The following is a 10,112-nucleotide window of genomic DNA, read 5'->3' as shown; positions in this document are numbered from 1 at the left end:
GAAATGTGTTTTCCTTAGCAAGCATATTAGGTTATAATACAAAGAAAACATGTGAATAAAACCACAAAGAATACAATTTTTAATTAGAATATTTTATGAGCCCAGTTTCCCTTGTAGAACATATAGAATTATGTGCCAAATTCTCATTAAATGTAACAAAAACGATGCAGAAAACACACCCACCCAATAGTCAAAATATGACTTAAGACCAAAGAGTTGCTTCATGTCTTGCAATTAACCAAAACCTCACTTAGGTTGTCCCATAATTGATGGGAACTTCGTGTGGCCTCTGGAATGAGAGACTATTCTTTGGCTTTATCTAGGGAGTCCTCTCGACATCATCACTTTTGAATTCTGTCGCTCCACACTATATTTTAGAGACTTTTAATCCATTTCCTTTATTCATTCATCAACTCATTTAGGAAAAAAAAATTGAACACTGAAGTTCAATGCCCCTCACCCCAGGGGAAAGAATGACATATGGGTCAAATTTTAGTCGAAGATTATAATTTAGAAGATGAGATGACATGTACAGATGTCACTGTGTTCTGGGGTTTGATAGGATCTTTGTTATATATAGTCAACTTCCATAGGAATGTAAAGAAAGCAGCTATCATCTCCAGAGATGAGGATGGTTTTCACAATGAAGGTGACATATAAGCTGGACATCTAAGACTATATAGCAAGACTACAGACAAAGAAGGAGGGAGTTGGTGGGAGAATACAAAAAAAGAATTTCAAGTGGGAGAAATAACATGCTTATAATTAATGATATAGGACATTTACCACTTATTCTATGGAAAAATTTGACAGTTATGGAAGAGTTTATCAAAATTTACATGTTACCTTCTTAATCTGGTTGGCAAGCAAATTTTGAGGCAATAAAAGCTATATTTTCCCTATCAGAAGTATGTCAGGTATTAGAATGACCTATGGAAGCAAGATGCCTGCCCTAGGCCATCAGTTAGTCTTTAGTTATGCTAGATAATTTGGTACAACCTGCTTCAAATTGGTTTTAGGTTGAAGTGGAAATAATTAAGTAAATAAATAAACAAGAACAAGATATGTTAGAAGAATGGTTACAGGCCCAGGAGCCTGGCTTTCATAATAAATGATGATTGAATCTGATGTCTAAAATGTAATGTGTTGTAACCCCAGCCCTAAGGAGGCCACTGATCCTACTTTCCAAGTGTCAGTATAGCAAAGTGGTGAGGGGAAAGGCTCTGGAATCCTAATGTCTGCATGTGACTTCTGGAGTCATCATGTATTGGTTGTGTGACTCTGGAAGTGTGAGTTTCCTTTCTGTGACTTAGTCTCCTCATCCATAAAGAAAAGGATTATTGTGAAGCTTCAATGATAATCCCCATGAAGCATGTGGAACAGTGACTGGAGCATGCCACTGCTGCCGCTGTGGCTATTACTACTACTCTTACACTACGCTGTACTCAACTACTATATGATACTACTATTGCTGCTGCTACACTATTCTACTGCTACTACCACTACTACTACTTCTACTACTGCTACTATACTACAACTATTGCCCTGCTGTTGCTGCTATTACTACACTACTACTGCTGCTATTGCTACTACTATTACATTACTACTACTACTACTACCACAACTAACTACTACCACAAGTACTACATTACTAGTATTACTGGTACTACTACCACTGCCACTCCTGTAATAGCCAATGTAGAATTTTTTTTTTTATAGAAATAGAACAGAAAAGTCCCAAAGCTTGATCTTGCAAAGATCCTCAAATGATCTTGCTGGCAATGATCTCAGGTGATCTGTCTGCAGCATTTAGCATAATCATTTTAAACTCAATTCACTCACTGTCTTCTCTTGATATTAGGATACTTCCCTCTTTTAGTATGTTTTTTTCCATGTCAGTGTCTATTCGTTCTCAGCCTCCATTATCAGTTCTTGCTGTTCTTCTCGAACTCCTAACATACTAGGAGTATCATATTAGCATTAGCATCAGTATTGTACTAGAATTATGTATTAGTTCTGGGACTCAATCTGTGGGCCCTTCCTTTCATCTTTAGTCTTCCTGAAGTGATACTGTTCAGTCCTAAGGTTTTAAATATTAGCTATGTGCTGAGGACTCCAGCTTAATCCTATCTCTCAAATGTCAGTCTTATCAAATTGTCTGTTTCACATTTCTACTTAGATGTCTAATAGACATTTTAAATAATATGGCCAGAATGAAAGTCCTGATCTTCTCTCAGAAATATGTCCCACATACAATCTCCTCTATTTCAAGGCAATTCCATCATTCCAGTCATTCAGGCTGAAAACCTCAGACTCACCCTTGACTCTTCTCCTTTCCTCCTCTCTACCATCCATTGAGAAATCATGTTGCCTCAAAGTTGAAGACAGATATGGCTCTGTTCACACTAGTTCAACTGCTACCATCCTAGCCTATGCAATCATCATGTTTCACCTGGACATCCAAAATAGCCTCCATGGTAGATTGTTGGCAAAAAATAGCCACAATTATTCCCCGTACTATAGCATAACCCTTCATAATCTGGCTTTGGAGCTGCTTTATCAGGATGTGGAATTTATTCCTCTAATTCTTCAATTTGTGTAAACCTCATGACTTGCTTCAACTAATATAATATAACCCCCGAGTGATGACATGCCTGTTTTGATGCTGGGCTTGAAGAGATCTTGCACACTCCTGCATGTTCTCTTGAAACCCTGCTGCCATCATGTGAATAAGCGTGGGGCCCAGTGTTCCCTAGTGGCCAACTCAACAGCTAGGCAGTTCCCTGAGGCAGAGCCACCCAGCTGACCTGTAGCCAACTGCAGGCAAGACCAGTAGAACTGCCCACTTCAGCCCTGCCTAGTTTGCCAATCCACATAATTGTGAGCTAAATAATGGTTCTTGCTTTCAGCCATTAAAATATGGGGTGGCTTCCACTGAGCAATAGCTGATGGATACAGCTTCCTAACACATGCCCCTTCTGCTACCCTTGGCCTCTAATGTCTATTCTTAGGACAGCAGACAAGAATAACTTTTTAAAAAACGTAAATCAGAATCGTATCATTCTTTTGCTCAATATTTTACAATGGCTCCTTTTACAGGGGGCTGTAAGGCTCTAACTCATATTGTTTTCTGTTATTGCTGTGCCTACATCTCCTACTGCTCATCCCTTTGTGTTTTTTCATTCCAGCCATATTGACTTCCTTGCTATTTCTTGAATATACTGGATACACTTCTGCCTTAGGAACTTGCTTCGGTTGATCACTATGCCTGATCTTTCTCTAGAGAGCCCCTTGGCTAGCATTCCCTGTATTTTCAGATATTTTCTCATATTCACTCTCATATCTCATATTCACTATAACACCTCCACTTTTTAATAAAACAGCCTGATTCCTATCCCCAACATTCCCAGTCCTCCTTATCTTGCTCTACTTTTTACCATGTTTTTCTTTCACATTTACTGTCTTCTAATACACTATGTATTTTACTTAATTATTTGTTGTATGTATCTCTGAATTATTCAAGGTTCTTCAAAAAAGCAAAACCAACTGAGTGTGCCGTGCATATGTATGTGTGTGTGTGAGGTAGGTGTGTGTGTGTGTGTATGTGTGTGTGTGTGTGTATGTAGAGAGACACACTTAGTTTAAAGAATTGGCTTACCTGATTGTGGGGACTGGCAAGTTTGAATTTTGCACTGTTGCAGGCCAACAATTTAGAGATGCAGGGAAGAGTTGATGCTGTAGCTGATGTCCAAAGGCAGCCTGGAGATAGACTTCCTTCTTCAGGAGACCTCAGTCTTTTTCTCTCAAGGCCTACAAATATAGGATGGGTCCCACCCAAATAGGGAAGTTAATTTGCTTTACTCAAAGTGTGAATAATCTCATTACAAAAATATCTTCACAATAACATCTAGACTGGGTTTAGCCAAATATCTGGGTGTCATGGCCTACCCAAAGTAACAGATAAAACTAACCACCACACTCTCTTTAAGTGAAATATAAGTTTCTAGAAGAATGAAATCTTTTTTTGTCCACTAATATACCTCAAGGGCCTAGAACTATGACTAGCATAGAGTTGGTGCATATGTTACATGAATCAATGAATGAATGATTGAGTCTTTGAAAATAAAAGTAAAACTCAACAGGAGTATTATGAGAGTGACTGGAACTTGGTGGGGTTAGTCCAGAAAGCTCCCTGAAGGATGTGTGTTTTACAAATAGTTTTGAAAGGAGACTGGGATGTAATTTGGCAGAAGGAGGAGTGAAGAAACTCCAGGAAATCAGAGTGATGTGTATGTTGGCTCAAAGTAGAGAGAAAGCAAACAATGTGTGCCCTCTAAGATAACCACATCTTATGTAAATAAAGGGACGTTTTTCAGTTATCCCTGAAAAACTAAACACTTCCTTATTATCTCTTGAAGTTCCAGAGCCTCATTTGTCTGTCTATAATACTCAAAAATTGTGGTTACTCAAAAATTGTGGTTGCTCAAAAATTTGAACTTTTTCCAAGTGAAATAAAGCATTTATACAAAGCAGATGCATGCAACATAACATTCAATCATGACTTTTCTGTAGTCACAAGGATCACTACAAACAGAAGAAGCCATGCCTTCGATCAAACTAGTACTTAAAAGTCAAGTATAATTTAATGACAGTACTACAGGTACCAACCAAACCTTAGCAGTGTTCTGTAGAGACAAGAATTCCTGGTGCAGATCTCCTGCCAAATTCACTCAGGTGCAAGATTTTCCTAACATCTGACATCCATTAGGGCATAGAAAAGTCCCAGGCACCTAATATTTCTACCCCAAATCAGAAACTACAGTATGGCTGGAGAAGGTATTTTTAAAAATAAGTATTTCTCACTGTGGTGAATTAAATCAATGTCACAAAAATAATTCCTGGAGATCTCTGTCTGTCTATATGTCTCTTTACCTATCTACCAATCTTTCTCCATTTTCTCTACCAAGTTCCAATGTTTTGCACACTAAAATGATCCACTGACATCCAAATTACATTGTAAATGTCAGTCACCCTTCTGCTCTTTGAGTCAAGGTCAGTATGGGCTATCTGCTAAATTCAGAGTAGTAAGAGTCTGCTAACCAATGGCACATTAATTCAAACTGCCCTTCAGACTCCAGTGGTTGCAAATCTTTCTGTGACCACAGTTTAGAAAGCGGTCTTTATTTTATTTGTTTTTGAGAGGCTGCAAAGGCCATGACCTTCTCATGGGATGAACTACCAGAATTGTATATAACCTTCAAGAACAAAAAATCCCCAAAAGTCAGCTTGTCTGGGGAAGGCAATGACATTTCTGAATGCTCACTGTTCTCTTTCAATAGTAGCACACAATACTGGAGCATATTATAAGACTATGGCACAACTTTTTAAAATAAGATATAAATAGGGGCACCTGGGTGTCTCAGTTGGTTAAGTGTCTGCCTTCGGCCCAGGTAATGAACCTAGAGGCCTGCGATGGAGTCCTGCATTGGGCTTCCTGCTCAGCGGGGAGCCTGCTTCTCCCTCTCCCTCTGCCTGCCATTTCCCCTACTTGTGAGCTCTCTCTCTGTCAAATAAATAAATAAAATCTTAAAAATTGAGATAAAAAATCAAATAAAATATAAACAGCAATTCATTCATCCATTCATGAGACATTTTTACTTAAACTATCTGTAGATTTTTCTTTTGAAAAATCTAAATACGAATACATAAGCATATACTTAAACATTAATTTCAAAGTTGGGTTTTCACATTTGGGATGGAAGGGACATAACTCAAAACATACTGATTCCCATATAAAATTCAAATGAATTTAGAACATATTTACAGTGTCGATTAGTGCCATCTGTCAATGATTAGCAATTCTCTTACTGTTAATTGAAGAAAGCAATTATAAGTGTTCTGGAGCAAACAGATATGAGGGTCTAGAGATATTTCTGTATCTCAGTAAAAATACAGTGCATATTAGTAGTGTACACAAAGTATTAGTTACTCAATGCCAGCAGCATAATCCAAATGTATTCCAGAATCCCTAGAAACCTAAGATGTATTTTCTAATCCTCTGGGCAGTCTAAAGTATTAAAATAAATTCCCTGGCTGACTTTTGCAATTCATCTCCATCTTTGGAGCACATTACATTCTTTGATCACATATCACTAGCATCAGAAAAGTGAAGACCATAAAAGAAAAAAGTGAAAGAAATCACATTTAAAGAAGGAGAAATTTGTGAGTATTTTATTGGCACTTGTAATAAGTTTCCTGTTCTTTTTTTTTTTTTTAACTGGCTTGGATATCAGCTATCAATCCTGATAATTTTCTTTCTGGAAATTTGTTCTGCATAACAAAAGAGTATCACCAATAATCTTTTAGAAATAATTTATGGACTCACTAGCTCTTATAGTATAATTTGTAGCTAGGTAGCCTCCCCACCTAATACTCTCATGAAAAATTAGCAACTACTTTCACAGTTTGTCTAGAAGTTCACCGTGAAGACATTTAATTTCTTCCAAGTTAACTTGTATTTGGATTAGTATATGATTTCATCTAAAGTCAGATTGATTCTGGCTATTTCTTCTCCTTACTGGGCAGTTTTAGGAGGCTAAAAATTTTTTTCAATAGAGTAGCTTGAAATATTTCTGATAGCTTTTACCCCATTAGTGGAATGACATGACGAAAAGAATCTTTCTAGGCCTACCCTAAGTGGTTGAAGGAAGAGTATTTATGTTACTACAAAAAATACCTTAATACAATTTGCCCTGAAGTTGGTCTCTGGTTAAGAAAAGCAGAAATGGTAAAGCTGTGTTCTCAACTCATCTACCCCATAAACCTACAAGTAACTGGACTCTCCTAGTGTAAAAACAAAGGTAATGAACTATACTGTGTAGTCATTCATAGAATGCTAAGGTGTCAATGGTTCTTGTACATTAATTGCTTTAATCTCTGCATTTTTCAGATGCTAAAATTGAAATCTGGTGGGGAGGTATAACTCACCTAAAGTTAACAGCAAGTGAACTCTTAATCTATCATCACTTATTAATTTTTCACTATGTCACAGGTAACATAGCATTAAATATATATAATGTAATACTGAATTTTATTTTTTATTTTTTTTTTGTTTTTTTTGTTTTTTCTTTTTTTTCCATTTTATTTATTTTTTCAGCGTAACAGTATTCATTCTTTTTGCACAACACCCAGTGCTCCATGCAAAACGTGCCCTCCCCATCACCCACCACCTGTTCCCCCAACCTCCCACCCCTGACCCTTCAAAACCCTCAGGTTGTTTTTCAGAGTCCATAGTCTCTTATGGTTCGCCTCCCCTCCCCAATGTCCATAGCCCGCTCCCCCTCTCCCAATCCCACCTCCCTCCAGCAACCCCCAGTTTGTTTTGTGAGATTAAGAGTCATTTATGGTTTGTCTCCCTCCCAATCCCATCTTGTTTCATTTATTCTTCTCCTATCCCCCTACCCCCCCCCCCCCATGTTGCTTCTCCATGTCCTCATATCAGGGAGATCATATGATAGTTGTCTTTCTCCGATTGACTATTTTTTAAATAATTTTTTATCATTTTATGTTAGTCACCATACAGTATATCATTAGTTTTTGATGTAGTGTTCCATGATTCATTATTTGCGTATAACACCCAGTGCTCCATGCAATACATGCCCTCCTTAATACCCATCACCAGGCTCACCCATCCCCCGATGTCCTTCCCCTCTAAAACTCTCAGTTTGATTCCCAGAGTCTATAGTATGTAGCATTGAATTTTAATTGCCATTTTAATTATAGCACTCATATTGTGCAAGTAAAAAATAATGTAAGAATAAAGTAAAACCAAAGTCTGTCAGGTACCATTTTTATTTCCTCTAAGTATAAAGAAGAGCTGCCAACAAATAAAAAGCAAAAAGAATACAAGTAGAAGGCAGCCGATAACATCCATAAAGTTTTCAATAGATAAAAGCAGAACCCAGAGATAAATACAATTTACATGCTTGCTCCTCAGTGCACCTGTCTCTTTTGTTCCCTTATAAAAGAGCAGAAATAACAATATCTATTACAATATAAGTTTAGAATGATTGTTGCTGGCCTGGAAAATATTCATAAAATGATAGAGTGAAATATAGAAATGTTCTTCATTCAATGTGAATTACTGCTTTTGAAGACTCAAAAGAGTCATCTACTAATCTGTAAAGAGTATCAAACTTGAATCATTCTATCCATGATTCTATAATATTCTATTTCTTTTGAGAGACAATCAGTACAGCTCTTTTCTACAGAAGTCCTTCTTGTTTGTACACTCCATTGTCAAGCCATCTCAGCAAGAATAAGTTCAACAAATGTTGGTCACTTACCGTATCAGGAACTACTAGGTACTGCTGGAGAAATAAAGATGGCTAGGATACTCTCTGGCCCCAAAGACTGAACTACCTAATGGAGAGATGAAGGAGTAAAGAAATACTTAACTTACTATTGAAATCAACTGAAATCCTTTCTAGAACAAGGTGGGTTACAATTATTTTGAACTTTGTAAGTCGATAATCATATTTTTAACTCTATAAGCTAAAATGAAATAAAATCACAAATTACGTACCATGAAATCATCCAGCCAATGCTAAACAGATTTTGTGGCCCTATGTCTGCCTTCTATAACACTTTGTTGTCACCCAAGTCCTAAATGAATCTACAAAATTATATTCTATAGACTAGAACCCACATTAAGAAGAAAATAACATTTTGGGGAGCACCTGGGTGTCTCTGTCAGTTGAGCATCCGACTCTTGATCTCAGCTCAGGTCTCGATCTCAGGGTCATGAGTTCAAGCCCTGTATTGGTCTCTCACACTAGGCATGGAGCTTACCTCAAAAAAAAAAAAGACATTTTCATATAATGAAAGTAATACCTTACTTAAAGAAAGATAATCTGCTTGAACAATTAAATACCTAATGCAGAGAGTTTAATTTGCAGTCAGGGAAGTTGGCACTTTGGAGGGGGCACTATAAGGTATTCAGACTTTGAAACCAGATCCAGGGTCAATCAAGCCCAACTTTCCTTCTAATATATGTTTGACTTCAGCAAATCTCTTAATGTATTAACTTCTTGGAGGTTTAATTTCCTTATAAACCCAGATAAATCTAGGTAAGACTCCTTATGATGATGTTGTAAGAGCACATCCATAGTGGGTATTCAATGAGTGGAACTTATTCCATTCAATGTACTTCCACAAAGCTCTCAGAACAATACGAAATGACAAAAAAAATTCTTATGTAGTAAGGAAAAAAATGCATTTTAAATATCTTTCCATCTTAATGCCTCCCACCCCAACCAGAGTAAATAAGTGATAGTAGTCAGCCTAACAGGTGTGAAGTTATATCTCATTGTGGTTTTTATTTGCATTTCCTTGATGCTTAGTGATATTGAGCACCTTTTCATACATCTGTTCGACATTCGTATGTCTTCTTTGGGAAAATGTTTAGTCAGGTACTTTGCTCATTTTAAAATTAGATTATGTATGTTTTTGCCATTGAGTTGTATGAGTTCTTTATATATTTTGGATATATCAGATACATGGTTTGCAAATATTTTTTCCCATTCTATAGATTGCCTCTTCATAGGTTGAGGACTTTCTTCCATCATTATTAAATGGCTTCCCTCTCCTCCTTTTCCATTATCCTAGCGCCTGGATTTATCTTCTTTCCCTCCCTCTCCCTTCTTCCTGTAGGCCTTCCAATAACACATATTGGTACCTGTGGACATCTTCCCAGTTAGCCACCTGGGATTAAGACGTTTCCTAATCTTGGCAGAAATCTCAAATACCCTGGAGCATTTAGTTGTCAATTATTGGAACAGGACTGTCATTTATCCTGATGTATTTCTGATTACCCTTTAGCCTTGGGTTTCTTGTCCTGGGTCAGAAGAGGCCAACCCAATGCTTAGTCAGCTGGCAGTTTTGGTGAGGGTGTTCCTAATAAGATAAGAGGGCACTATGATAATCTTACAAACTGCATCTTTCACCTTTCTCCAAGTTCCCCCCCCTCCTTTTTTTTAAAGGAAGTAAATTAAAATGGGGGGGGATCTGAAATAAGGTCCTGTTGAATATAACTTTCCAAGATCCACAAGATA

The sequence above is a fragment of the Meles meles genome, chromosome 3 (assembly GCF_922984935.1).
Source record: "Meles meles chromosome 3, mMelMel3.1 paternal haplotype, whole genome shotgun sequence".
NCBI classification, from domain to species: domain Eukaryota; kingdom Metazoa; phylum Chordata; class Mammalia; order Carnivora; family Mustelidae; genus Meles; species Meles meles.
The sequence above is the reverse complement of the archived record's forward strand: the minus strand, read 5'-3'. Positions refer to the sequence as shown.